General features: G+C 31.2%; 2 long non-coding RNA genes across 2 annotated transcripts in view; one reads left to right on the top strand and one right to left on the bottom strand.

The window, feature by feature from the left end:
• LOC145297677 (uncharacterized) overlaps positions 1-14,744 on the bottom strand; it is a 567,884-nt gene that overhangs the window by 44,821 nt on the left and 508,319 nt on the right. The window contains exon 3 of the long non-coding RNA XR_013870305.1: positions 14,346-14,480. This is a non-coding gene — a long non-coding RNA (uncharacterized LOC145297677). The remainder of the gene's footprint in view (positions 1-14,345; positions 14,481-14,744) is intronic.
• LOC145297676 (uncharacterized) overlaps positions 1-14,744 on the top strand; it is a 698,958-nt gene that overhangs the window by 314,581 nt on the left and 369,633 nt on the right. The window lies entirely within an intron of this gene.

The following is a 14,744-nucleotide window of genomic DNA, read 5'->3' as shown; positions in this document are numbered from 1 at the left end:
ATCAATCGTCATACAATACTTTTGCCCAAATTTCCAATATCTTTTTATATTATAACTGATGACTGAAATTTTTTAATGAAAGAAGCCAAATTCTTTAAAACGAAGTACTTTCGACCCAACTTAAACCATGTTAAATCTATATAAATAAAATAGTACGTATGTGTGTGTGTAAATATCTAACAGGTAAACTTATAAAATATGGTCACATAACACTGAAATTTTCAGGAAATAATATTCATTAACCAAGGATGGTTTATAGCGAATAATATCTTTGTTTACATGCACGAATAACGCATACAGACATCGGCAAATTTGCATATAAAATGTACATTAACATCGAGCAGACATTTTGTGCGGTCAAGCGCATGCGCACACTTTACAGAGAACACAACATTAGGTTGGAATGTTAGGTGTTTTGATTTAAATTCTAGCTGATAACACCAACTCTTTTTTTTTTGTATTAATAAAAAAGAATAAAATAATACGTAAATTTTACTCGCGGTTTTGAATTTGTAAGCCTATATATCTTTTACTTTACAATCTCATATTTATTTCAGATGGAGAGGGTGGAAAATAATATACGGAATACGAACCGTGCTGAAATAATAACATTTAGTCATTCTTAATATGGGGAGGGAAAGGTATTTTTAAAACTATTCTGTACTTCCATCTAATAATTTATTAAATAAGAAACTGAAATACGGACTGCGATGAAATAATATCGTTATTATTTAGAAAGCCATTCTTAATATGGTTAGGGTAGGGTATGTTTTTTACTATTTTTTACTTTTTCCTAAGAATTTAAAATTGTTTCAGTCATGAAGACCAAGCAATCAAGTTGTTTTCACCAGACATTATCTTCTCCTTAAAAACAAATGTTGGGGGGGGGGTTCGCTGAAATACTGCCAAAATAGATGCTACACTTTGATCTTAGTAAAAAGGTCAAGTAAGCGTAATATAGTTTCTTACCAGCCATTACTTCCTCCTTAAAAAAACAAAACGAAGCAAAGATACAAAATAATCGACCCAGATTATATTTTAAGAATGGGGGGGGGGGGAAATGGAGTTAATCCCGGAAATGGCCGAAGCAGTTTACGATCTCAAAAATACTTCATTTTATATATATTTAAAAGAAAGCAGGGAGTGGGGATACGGAATCAGGCACGGAAACGGCTGAAACAGTTTATGATCTCAAAATTACTTTATTTTACATATATTTATAAGAGACAGGGCGGATATGAAGACAGCTCCATAAATGGCTGAGCTGTTTAGGATCTCAATATTCCTTAATTCTATATTTATTTTTAAGAGAGGGGAGGAGGTGATATATAGTCAGTCCCGGAAATGGCTGAAGCAGTTTACGATCTCAAATTTTCTTTATTTCATATCTAATTTTAAGTGATGGGGTGATATGGAATCGGTCCTGGAAATGGTTGAAACAATTTACGATTTCATACTTACTATATTTCATATATATTTTTAAAAGAGGGGGGAGGGAAACTGACATTCGGAATAGGGACCGTGCTGAAATAATAGCGTTATTATTCAGAAAGACATTATTAATATGGGGAGCATATGTTTTAAACTATTCTGTACTTTCATCTAAAAATTGAAAAATTGAAAAATGGCCCACAGGTTACGGACCGTGCTGTTATTATTTAGAAAGCCATTCTTAATATGAAGAAAGGAAGGTATCTATCACCTAACAATTTTATAAATAAAAAACTGATATACAGAATAAGGATCGTGCTGAAATATTAACGTTATTTAGAAAGCCAATCCTAATATGGTGGGGGAGGGGGTTAAAACTATTTTGTACTTTCACCTAATAATTTATTGAATAAGAAACTGACATACAGAATACGGACTGTGATGAAATAAAAAAGTTATTATTTAGAAAACCATTTTAATATGGCGATGATGTGGGTTAAAATAATGAAAAATGATTGTCGAAATTAGTAACATATCCAGGAATTATGAAAAATGATGAAATGTGAGTTAATTGCTTGTTTTTTTTTTAATGAAATAATCAAACCAGACAATATATCACAGTTATTATTTTCGTAAGGGGGGGGGGGCTAGTATGTGGGTTAAAATTATGAAAGATTATCGTCGAAATTAGTAACATATCCAAGAATTATGAAAAATGATAAAATGTGAGTTAATTGATTGGTGTGTTTGTAATGAAACAATCGGCCCAGACAATTATATTGGTCATTATTTTCGTAAGGGGTGACCATAATGTGGGTAAAAATTATGAAAATGATTGTCGATATTAGTAACATATCAAGGAATTATGAAAAATAATGAAATGTAAGTTAATTGATTAGTGTGTATGTAATGAAATAATCAACTCAGACAATATATCAAAGTTATTATTTTCGTAAGGAGGGGGGGGGCATATGTGGGTTAAAATAATAAAATATGATTGTCGAAATTAGTAACATATTTAAGAATTATGAAAAATGATAAAATGTGAGTTGATCGATTGGTGCCTTTGTAATGAAATAATCGGCCTAGACAATATATCAAAGTTATTTCTTTCATAAGGGGGGGGGGATGCGGGTTAAAATTATGAAAAATGATTGTTGAAATTAGTAACATATCCAAGAATTATGAAAAATGAAATGTGAGTGGATTGGTGTGTTTGTAATGAAATAATAAGCACAGACACTATATCAAAGTAATTATTTTTGTGAAGAGGGGGGGACGAGAATGTAGATTAAAATTATGAAAAATGATTGTCGAAATTAGTAACATATCCAAGAATTATGAAAAATGATGAAATGTGAGCTAATTGATTGGTGTGTTTTAATCAAAAATATCAACCCAGACAATATTACAAAGTGTTTATTTTCGCAAGGAGGGGATAATGTGGATGAAAAGTATAAACAATGAATTTCGAAATTAGTAACATATCCATATGAAAAATGATGAAATGTGAGTTGATTGGTCTGTTTGTAATGAAATAATCGGTCCAGACGATATATCAAAGTTATTATGTTAGTAAGGGAGGAGGCGATAATATGGGTTACAAATATAAAAAAAATGATTCTCGAAATAAGTAACATATCTAAGAATTATGAAAAATGATGAAATATCAATAAATCCATTGGTGTGTTTGTAATGAAATAATAAACTCAGAAAATATATCAAAGTTATTATTTTCGTAAGGTAGGGGGCGATAATGTTGGTTAAAATTATGAAAAATGATTGTCGAAAATCGAACACGTCCAAGAATTATAACATGTGAGTTACTTGATTAGTTATTATTTTCGTAAGGGGGTAGGATAATATGGGTTAAAATTATGAAGAAATGATTGTCGAAATTAGTAACATATCTAAGAATTATGAAAAATGATGAAATGGGAGTTGATTGATTGGTGTGTTTGTAATGAATTAATCGGCCCAGACAATATATCAAATTATTTTTTTCCGTAAGGAGAATCAATAATGCGAGTTAAAATTATGAATTGTCGAAATTAGTAATATATCCAAGAATTATGAAAAGATGTACTTTCAGATAAAGAGTCTTTTGCCATTGCTTTTGGTGGTAGAGAAGGTTTCTTGTAATTATTGAAGGAAACAAGTTTAGTCTTGGCAGCAGTGAATGTGACCATCCATTTTTGTCCCCATTCCACTACAGATCGGAGGTCATCCTCTAGTGTTTCTGTTATTTCTTTAGATATGTGTTCAGTTGTTTTCCTGTCGTGTCTGTTATAGAGCGTGGTGTCATCAGCATATATACCCATCTCACAAACAGGGAGGTAATTTATGAATATTAGGAATAATAGAGGTCCAAGGATATACCCCTGGGGCACTCCTGCATTTATATCATATTGTTTAGATGTACGACCGTCAAGGACAACCTGGATTTTTCTCTTATCTAAGAAGGATTTAATTATGTTAAGTATTTTTCCAGTGATACCATATGATCTGATTTTCCCGAGAAGACCTTCGTGCCATACCCTGTCAAAAGCTTTAGATATATCTAGAGCTACCGCTCTACCCTCCCCCGCTTTATCCAGTGACTGGTATATATGTTCAGAAATTACAGTTAGGATGTCTGCGATGGAACAGGCCTGCCTAAATCCATATTTTTGGTCAGTCAGAAGGTTAGTATCTGTAAGATGGTGGACCAGAGCATGGTTAATTATGGTCTCAAATATTTTGGCGAAGAGTGGGAGGAGGCTAATGGGGCGATAATTTACTGGGTCAGTTCTTTCGCCAGAATTCTTGAAAACTGGTACCACAGAAGCAGTTTTCCAGCAGGCAGGAAAGCAAGATTCATTAAGGCATTTGTTGTAAAGTTTGGAGAGAATTGGAGCTACTTCGGCGGAGCATTTTTTTAATAGCACAGCTGGGATGAGATCAGGTCCACATGCTTTTGCAGTGTCGAGATAGTTTATGATAGCATGCACCTGAGAAGAGGTGATTTTCAAATCGTCTAGTGAAAGGAAAATCAGGGAGGGGATGGTTAGCAGGTTCCAGTGTGGAGTTCAAGGTAAACCGACTGGCAAGCATGTTAGCCTTCTCAGTTGCTGAGCAAACAAGCTCATGATTGTTGGATAGTAGGGGAATAGTTGATTGCCCATTATTTATTACACTGTTGTAGATTTTCCAGAAGTCAAGGGTTCCTAGTTTCTGTGCTTCGATGTGTTGTTTGGTGGTTTCAGTAAATTCTCTCTTAGCTGTCGCTATTTATTTCTTACAGTTACTTCTGGCTTCTATATATTTCTGTCTGTTAAAACTTGACTTATGTCGGTTAAATCTGTAGTAGTCATGCTGCCTTTGCGCAATGGCAGCTGCACAAGTAGAAATAAACCATTGGGGAGAGTGGGGTTTGCTATAAAATTTCCACATGAGAACATGTGCTTCAATTGCCGCAGTGGTCTCCTTGGTGCACTGTCCAGCAGGAAGTGAAAAGATATTTCGCCATGGGGCGTTTCTGAGGAGATCCCTGATGGCTTCCCAGTCAGCTTTTTTATAATATCTCGTTGTTTTGAGCAGTGGCTCTTCGGTTTTGGCTCTAGAGTTAAGGGAGATTTCAACCATTATCACTGCATGATCGGCATTCCCGAGTGGGCTGTGGGCATTCGTTACACAATCATCGGGAACTTAAAGTAAGGACATAACAGTAACATATCCAAGAATTATGACAAATGATGAAATGGAAGTTAATTGATTTGTGTATTTTTAATGAAGTAATAAGCCCAGACAGTATAGCAAAGTGTTTATTTTCGTAAAGAGGTGGGGGGCGAGAATGTAGATTAAATTATGAAAATTGTTGTCGAAATTAGTAACATATCCCAAAATTATGAAAATGATGAAATGCAAGTTAAATGATTGGTGTGTTTGTAATAAAAAAATCAACCCAGACAATATCACAAAGTTATTATTTTGGTTAGGGCAGGCGATAATGTAGATTAAAATTATAAAATATGATTTTAGAAATTAGTAACATATCCAAGAATTATGAAAAATGATGAAATGTGAATAAATCTATTAACGTGTTTGTAATGAAATAATAAACTCAGAAAATATATCAAAGTTATTATTTTTTCAAGGTGGGTGGGCGATAACGTTGGTTAAAATTATGAAAAATGATTGTCGAAATTAGTAACACATCCAAGAATTATGAAAAATGATGAAATGTGAGTTACTTGATTGGTATGTTTGTAATGAAATAATAAATTCAGATGATATATCAAAGTTATTATTTTCGTAAGGGGGGGGGGCATAATATGGCTTAAAATTATAAAGAATGATTGTCGAAATTAGTAACATATCTAAGAATTATGAAAAATGATGAAATGTGAGTTAATCGATTGGTTCATTTGTAATTAATTAATCAGCCCAGACAAAACATCAAAGTTATTTTTTTTGTATGGAGGGGGGGGGCGATAATGCGGGTTAAAATTATGAAAAATGATTTCGAAATTAGTAACATATCCAAGAATTATGAAAAATTATTAAATTTCAGTTAATTGATTGATGTGTTTGTAATAAAATAATCAACCTAGATAATATGTCAAAGTTATTATTTTCGTAAGGGGGAGGCAAAAATGTGGGTTAAAATTATGAAACATATCCAAAAATTATGAAAAATGATGAAATGCAGGTTAATTGATTGGTCTGTTTGTAATGAAATAATCGACCTAGACAATTTATCAGTTTCTGTATCTGGTTAAGAATATTTTCCTGAATTTTCGATGTTAACTTCGGGGAGTGACGTCATATTTGTAGTGGTGAGTTGAAAGACACATAATTATGTTGCTTTTTAACGTGCTCTGAAGTTCTCTAGCAATTAACAAACCTTCACTTTTGGGGTGGGACTGGAGGGAGTAATGTCAATCATATTCCAAAAATATGGAATAACTATGCAATCATATTCTGGAAATGACATCGCTTCTCTTACTAATGTGTTGTTGGTGGTTGTGGTAGGAAGCGGGGAGAACTACATTAATATTGAAAATTGTGGTAAAGTAAAAGGTTCCGAATCATCATTCACGTCAATGCATTTATGTAATTATTTGGAAAACCTGCTGAGTTATGGTCAAGAAATTATATCATTTCACTTAAAATGATAGTGTCAGTAGTAGGGAGGGAAAGAACTCAGTAATGTGAAATTTTGTAAAGAAGCAAGGTTTGCCTAATCTCTAAGCTTTTCAACATATTTGTTTGTAAAGCCTGCTGAGTTTATTTGTTTGTAAAGCCTTCTGAAAATCACGTCTTTTTTCCAAAAAATTTGTTGTCGGTAGTGGTGAAAAAATGAAACAGAGTAATGTGGAATTTGATAATGAAGCAAGGGTTGTCTAATCACTTAACTGTGTCAAAGTATTCATGCATTAATTTTAAAATCCTGCTGAGATTTCTTCCAAAAATGACATAATTTTTCTTACAATAATAGTGCCGTAAGTGAGGAAGGAAACGAACGCAGTAATGTTGAAATTTATGGTGAAGCAAGGGTTGCGAACTCATAAACCAACACAATGTATTTATGTGTTACGTTGTCCTATCATAAAATGAGCGTTTGTTGTATATTGGTTGAAACTGGAATGGAGATGATATATTAAAACGTGTCTATTTATAAAAGATTTGATTATGTTTGATTATCTTATCAGAGTCAATGTCGTTGTGTGTGTGATCTCTAGTGGTCTTTCTATTACATATGTTCATATGCTGTTAAGTGTGAATATGTGTGTGACATGTCATTTGAACATACCTCTGCTTCTTCGTTGGTCCATCTGGAACATCTCGTCTGGGAGGGAGACTTGATGGCTGTTTTTGGGGACGAAGATTTATTTCACACCAAGACAAGAAATTGGTTCTATAGTTTATTTCACTTTCCCAGATGTCTTGCAGAAGGTGGAAAGTGAATTTGGCCTGTGTTGTTTTTTTCTTCTAGGTCTTATTTCTACCATGTCAGCGTTCGTTCCCCCACCCCCAGCAAAGGGGAGGAGACAACGGCAAAGCCGTCCGCTCTCGTCCAAGTCGCAACCAAATCGCCTCGATTCAGCTAACCTGATCACATGACTTACACGCAATCCAATCAGCTGATCTTAACTTCCTGTGAACGTGTCTACACTGTAATTCACACTCTCCCTCCTCTCTCTCTCTCTCTCTCTCTCTCTCTCTCTCTCTCTCTCTCTCTCTCTCTCTCTCTCTCTCTATCCATTCTCTAACATATGTATTAATTTGGAAATCCTAATGATCCAGCTTCTAAAATTATTTCAATTTTCTTAAAATCATGGTAGCCTTGGTGGGAAGAGAAATTATTCCATATATTATGTTATACAATACCTGTTGAGAGTATGTTAAATTGTTTCATATATATATATATATATATATATATATATATATATATATATATATATATATATATATATATAAATTACCTGTACGAAGGTAGGTAAACATCTTTTAAATATGTGTTGTAAAGTACCCATCCCAAAAAAGTAAAATTATTTCTTATACATTCTGTAAATTACCTGTCTTAGGAAATGTACAATTATTTCATACATGTAATAGCCGTCCTAGGGTAGGTAAAATATTCTTTTGCTCGAAATAGAAAATGATACATAGACATTAAAAATTCCTCTCTCCAAAGAATAACAATAACAATTATATTCCAAATAATCTTAAATTTTCTCATTGTTTATACATGCCTCGAGCAACGCCGAGTAGCCCTGCTAGTAACTGATAAAATCAATATTGCAAAAGGAATAATGGTGTTAATCATTTCAATGAACTGCGTTCCTATCTTCTTCCTCACTTGCCTGTTGTGATAAGAGGTTGCTGTTATAATGTCGCACTCTGACTATTTAACACTTATCAAGGCACAAAGGTCACTCGAGGATAATTCTTTATGAGATTGTCATTTGGCATCTAGATCTGCACTGTGAGATTTCTAGTTTCAAACTAGCGAATTTCGCTACATTTTTTTCACAATTTTAATAGTTTTTGTGTAGTTTAAGAAAACATGAGAAAATTGTTAGAATTATGAAAATTTATCTAAAATTAAAAATAACAAAAACCCATAAAATAGAACTAGGCGTACCTAGAGCATATCACTTTGGTTTCATCAAACTGTGTGATAATTAAACATAATTAATCTTGTTTACTTCTAAAAGGTGTTCAAGACTAAATTTGGCACTTTTTGAAAGGAAAGAGAAAGGGTCATATCTTGGCAAATAATTGATTGATTCTTAAAAATCAAAGTACATTGTTTAGAAGATGTTTTGCTGAATATTCAGCTGAGGCGAAAATATTGCTCTGGATTATGAAGCCTTCAAAGTGTACTTTGAGATATAGCTGAACACTAGTTTGATCCTTTCACTCATACTTATAATCCTTTTTTTATTAGTGATTTACCAATTATCAAGGCACCACTGCAACCCCCACACAATAGTCAATGGAGTTGCAATCAAACAAGTTGCAATCAAACGAGTTGCAGGCTAGAAGGTGAAACTATTGAAGTGTGCAGACAGTCGTTATTAGATTTTCACGGGTTTGTGAGATGAAGCGAAATTCTGCTGCCATACGTATGGCTTTCCTAAAGCAACCCTCTTCCCTCAGCACTTGACAACTGGGGATAGCAACTCATTAGAGGTATCTGAATTGAGTTTGAACTTCTCTTCAAAAATTGGGCTGGCATGATGTAACATAAATAGTCCACAGAAATAACTGTTACACTTTACCATCATTAAATGCTTCAAATTTCTTTGAAGTGAAAGACTTACCAAAACTTACCAAATTTATTCCAAATACCTGTATAGTATTCGTATGGATTATATAAAGCTAATTTGATTTATATGGTGTATTCGCGCTCACCATACACACTCTTAACAAATGAACAAATAAAGCAATTAAGAAATAACCTTGAAAAAAAGTAGTTACCTTTTATGCAAATTCTCGAAATCTCGTTAGTAAATATTAAAAAGTGGTTGAAGCAAGATGAAGTGTAAGAGAGCAAGAGAAATACGTAAATAACTAAATGGGAGATTTGTGATTTGTTCAGTTAATTGCAAATTATGGCTCATAAGAAGGATCAAAATGTCTTTTTTTATTTAAAATAAAACTAAATATCGGAACTAAGGACTATTTATTATGTATCTGACGTTATTAACGTATATTATTAGAAATCCTAAAGGAAACATTAGTATATTAATAGATAATATTTAAGTTTTAAAAAGGTCAGTCCGGTGACAAAAATGTGTTATTTATTCAGATGAAAAGTCAGTATTATTTAAAGAAAAAAGACAACAAGGTAGATAGAACTGGTGTCAAAATTGCAACATGAAAACAAGCAAAACTCAAATTCAAATAAGGTCGTTAGACACTAAAAATGATGCACTTCGAAAGTTGAAATATCTGACGAAGGAAATAAAAAGAATTTGTTGACATATAAGTGACTTTTATAGGTGCTAGACAAGAAATATATTAGCATTATGAAATGTTTCTACAATACATAATAAAAAGGTGTTGATGGCACTTGAAAAATTGTCAAATATTTGTGTTGAAGCTATAGTTAGTGGAATTGACAAAAGGTAGAGGGATAGAGATAGGAAGAGAGAGAGTATGTCAGTGAGAGACACATGGTGAGGAAGAAGAAGACAGCACAGCGAGAAAAGTAGTGACTGAACTTGCAGTTAGGAAAGTGTTTTTAAATTAATTTTATTGACAGCCGAGAATACAAGAACATTAATCTTAATTTCATAGATTTTTAAATGCATATTATATTGTGTGCCGCTAGAAAATGATCGACAGAAGAAATTAATAGGTGGACGAATTTCAATCATGTCTGAAATTTGTTTTCTGGTTTGATTCAGCAAAAAACATAGCCATTAGTTACATTTACTAACAGTCATGAAAATATTTTTGTTGTTAATTTAACTTACAGCTAGAAAGATTTTTTTAAAAATCTTAATTTCAATTCTATATTTCTTATCAAACACATATCTTACTGTATTCATAACTTGAAATTCTCCAGCGAATATGTCGGGACACGTAAATAAAAGTACACTCTTAACTGGATGTTAACTCGTCGACTGCCAAAAACAAAATGTTTCAAAAACGTCTGTAAGCAGCCAGATTCCGTGCATTTTTCGAGTCAAAAAAATAAAAAATAAAATGAATGCTTAGCCAATAAAAAGTTACAACTTTGAATGCATTTGTCTGTTTTTTGCTTCATCTAAATAGAGGTTGATTATGTTTTTCAATATTAAATGGCCCATAAAAGATGCCACAAGTATATTTTTCAGTCTACGCCTTTTCCTTTTTCATTTCTGCTTATGTCCATTCAATCTCGCTAATTGTTTTTCCCTCCTTGAGTTTCTCAAATAACCTGTTGATGAGATTTTTATTGCAAGAAAAGTACTCAGATAGATTAAATTTAGACAATCGATCTAAATTGCCTCAAACAAAATATTCAGCAAACAGGAAAAAAGTTTTTAAAAAATAGCAGAAACAAAGGACATGTGCTCAAAAATAATATTGCAGACAAGGTTAAAGTTCAAAATCATTTCTTTCTATTTAAAAAAAGTGAAAAGTGAACTTGAAAAGTGGCTTTTATCACGACCACCATATCTCGGTAGCCATGCTTTTATCCGGTACTTATAAAAACGTATTTTGTCTTACATGTTTCAAGTAAGATCTTAGAATCCGATTTTTAAATATATATATATATATATATATATATATATATATATATATATATATATATATATATATATATATATATATATACATGCATACATACACATATATGCATATATATACATAGGTATGCATATATATAGAGATACATAGATATATATACATATATATATATATATATATATATATACATATATACATACATATATATACGCATATATACATATATATATACATGTATATATACATATATATATATAACTACTTCATTTATTCACATAAATTTAATATACGAAAGTATAGATTTATGCGTAAACTTTAAGTATTTACTTCAAAAGTGCTCAATACGTAGGTAGAGCTAGTTAGTAATTTATAAAATATATATGGCGATTAAGCTACACTGAATATTCTGCGTTTCATCCAACTATAGGATTCGTCAGGCTTATGCGCGAATTCTGTGGTTGCTTCTTGTTTTTATATATGTTAAGGATTTCTAGTTGGCCAATCAGCTTTCTAGTATCCACCGCACCCCTTCCTATCAGCCAATGGGCGTGCATTTTATCAAACAAAGGATCTGTTTTAGAACTAGGTTAGTGGTTTTAGGTAGACGTTCTCCTTTTTTTTTTATATATATATAAATATACCTATGTGTACACACATACATGCACATATACATATATATATATATATATATATATATATATATATATATATATATATATATATATATATACATATATCTGTGTGATCGTTTATGTATATTCATGTTTATTTAATTTATTTATTTAAGTTGGTGTTATTATTTAATCTGGTAGTTGAGTTATGGCTGTTAATAGGTTCTTGTAGATTTGGAGTTTTTGATACTGTGCAGCTATAGATAACATTTTTAATTTTACATGAGCCTTGTAGGGGACATTTATTTTTTCTTCTACAGTTACAGTCCGATGTATTTTGTATAGTTGTATTTTGTAGTTTATTAATTTTCTTATTATTAGAGCTAATTATTTTCTGATGAAGGTTAGGCATAGTAGAGTAAGAGACTTTAATTGTGTTCTTATTGAAAATTTTATTATATCTATGGGGGGCTTTAAAGTTCTTATCTAATATTTTAAAAAATTCTCTGGCTATGTTTGTTTCTAGGTTTTTGGAATACGGGGGGTTGAACCATAGGATCTCCTTGTGTCTATTCTTACGTTTACGGGTATTAGTTTGCTGTTTATTTGTATTATTATCTAATATTTGTAGTTTGGTTTTATCTTTTTTTGTCTCTTGGTTATTTTTCTTAACTCGTATACGGGAAGACATTGCCATATTATATGTTATTACGCTCTTAATAGGTTTATTTTTAATGCAGTTTATGTTTCTATCATTTTCATTTATGAATTTAATTTGTGAATTATATCCAGAGTTTTTAAGGGCTTCATTATAGTATTTTTCATTTTTGGTAAATATTGATTTAGTAGAAGACAGTCTAGAAATTCTTAAAGCGATATTGGGAACTATTGATTTTAATATTGATTTAGGGTGGTTTGATTGATTGTGGACATATAGAAGTGATTGGTTAGGTTTATGGTATGGTTCAAAGGTAGAATTTTCAAGATTTAAGGTTATGTCTAAGAAATTAACAATTTTTTTATTTTGAAGCTCATGTAAAATTAAAAATGTTATCTATAGCTGCACAGTATCAAAAACTCCAAATCTACAAGAACCTATTAACAGCCATAACTCAACTACCAGATTAAATAATAACACCAACTTAAATCAATCTACCGATCAATTACTAATCAACCCACCACATAATAATCCAACAATAGACCTAACGAAAAATAATCACAATAATCAAGAGGTAAAATATATTGGTTCCACATCTGGCCTAATAAAACATAGAATTTCAACGCACAAACATTCTTTTAAAAATAACTCTCTATCAAACCAAACTACTCTATCCAACTATATTTGGCAACTAAAAAATAACAATATTTCTTTCAACTTAAAATGGCAAATAATTGAGACTTGCAAATCATATAAACCAGGAGATAAATTTTGTGCACTATGTACAAAAGAAACCCTAAATATTTTAAAATATGAAGATATAAGAAGTTCAACCAAACTATTAAATTCAAGACACGAGCTTCTGACATGTAATCATAAATGTTGGTTTAAATTTAATAAATATAAACCACCTTAAATCATTAAAAATTACTCATTAGTAAAAATAGATTACAATTTTTTTTTTTTTTAATAAATTAAGTTAGACCAATTACCTCCCTTAGACCCGTAAAATAAATAATAAATTAAGTCAATAACACATGACAATTATCTCCCCTTAAAAACTTGCAAAATAAATATTCTCTCTCTATATATTAACTGTAGTGTCTTTAAATCAAAATACGCTAACGGAAACAATTTACTGCACGAGCGTCGCCCTTTTAAAATTCATCATTCAATAAAATAAAAAGCTATAGCAAACATCTAAATGACTACTTTAAACACAGTTCCTGATTTCAAAAAAAGAAAAACTAAAAGGTAACTATCTCTATATATTTTTAAATCAAATTTATTATGTAAATTCAAAAATATATATTTTTTCTACTCATTTCTATCTCTAACCTATATTAATTTTCTTATAAATTTTAAATCCAAACCTTTTATTTCATTTTTTTCAGATTCATCTGCCTTACTTTTAATGCTAGGTTTATTTATGGTGTCTTTTAAATTCAATAAAAATCCTCCTAAATTTGCTGATGAGGAGACCGTGCTTACCAAAAAAACTATATATAATTGTTCTACATAACTTCATGTATACCACAAATAAAAAGCACGGATTTCCGAAACGATCGTACAGATAATTGACTTTGTTGTTGTTCCTTCTTATGAAACTGATTTTTAATTTAATTAAAATTTGATTTTTAAATTAAAAAATTTTTTTTTAAATTTTTAACTTGTAAATCACATTACTTAATATATATATATATATATATATATATATATATATATATATATATATATATATATATATATATGTATATATATAAAGTTATGAACAGTACATAGGGCCCGAACAAAGCCAGGCTGAACTGCTAGTATATATATATATATATATATATATATATATATATATATATATATATATATATATATATATATATATATATATATATTATTACCATAATTATTTTAATACTTACGGACACTAGTATTTCATCCTTCCAGGAATCATCAGTGCAGGAAGTTACGATGACAGCCGGTTGTGAGATTTGAACCCAGCCACAGAGCCATCTCTAACTCTCTTAGCAAGAAACAAACTGCATGACCAACGTTAACTGCAAGAAATAAAGTTGAACTGACATTTATATAAAGCACAAAGGTTAAGACAACCGCGAGTAATCTTATGATTTTAACATCATGATCTGCACACGTGAGCTTAAGTGTCTGACTTATAGCATTTCAACTTAGAGTGCAATATGAACCAAAGACTGATAGATTACAATGTATTGCGAACTAAGTCACTGCACCCACGTATGTAACCTTTTCCTCAGTGCATGGTAGTGGGTTCCTGACTTGAGCAGTCAATCAATCGATTTAAT

Source organism: Euprymna scolopes, chromosome 18, assembly GCF_053919585.1.
Source record: "Euprymna scolopes isolate OS-2025 chromosome 18, ASM5391958v1, whole genome shotgun sequence".
Taxonomy (NCBI): Eukaryota; Metazoa; Mollusca; class Cephalopoda; order Sepiida; family Sepiolidae; genus Euprymna; species Euprymna scolopes.
This window is presented reverse-complemented; position numbering and strand designations above follow the sequence as displayed.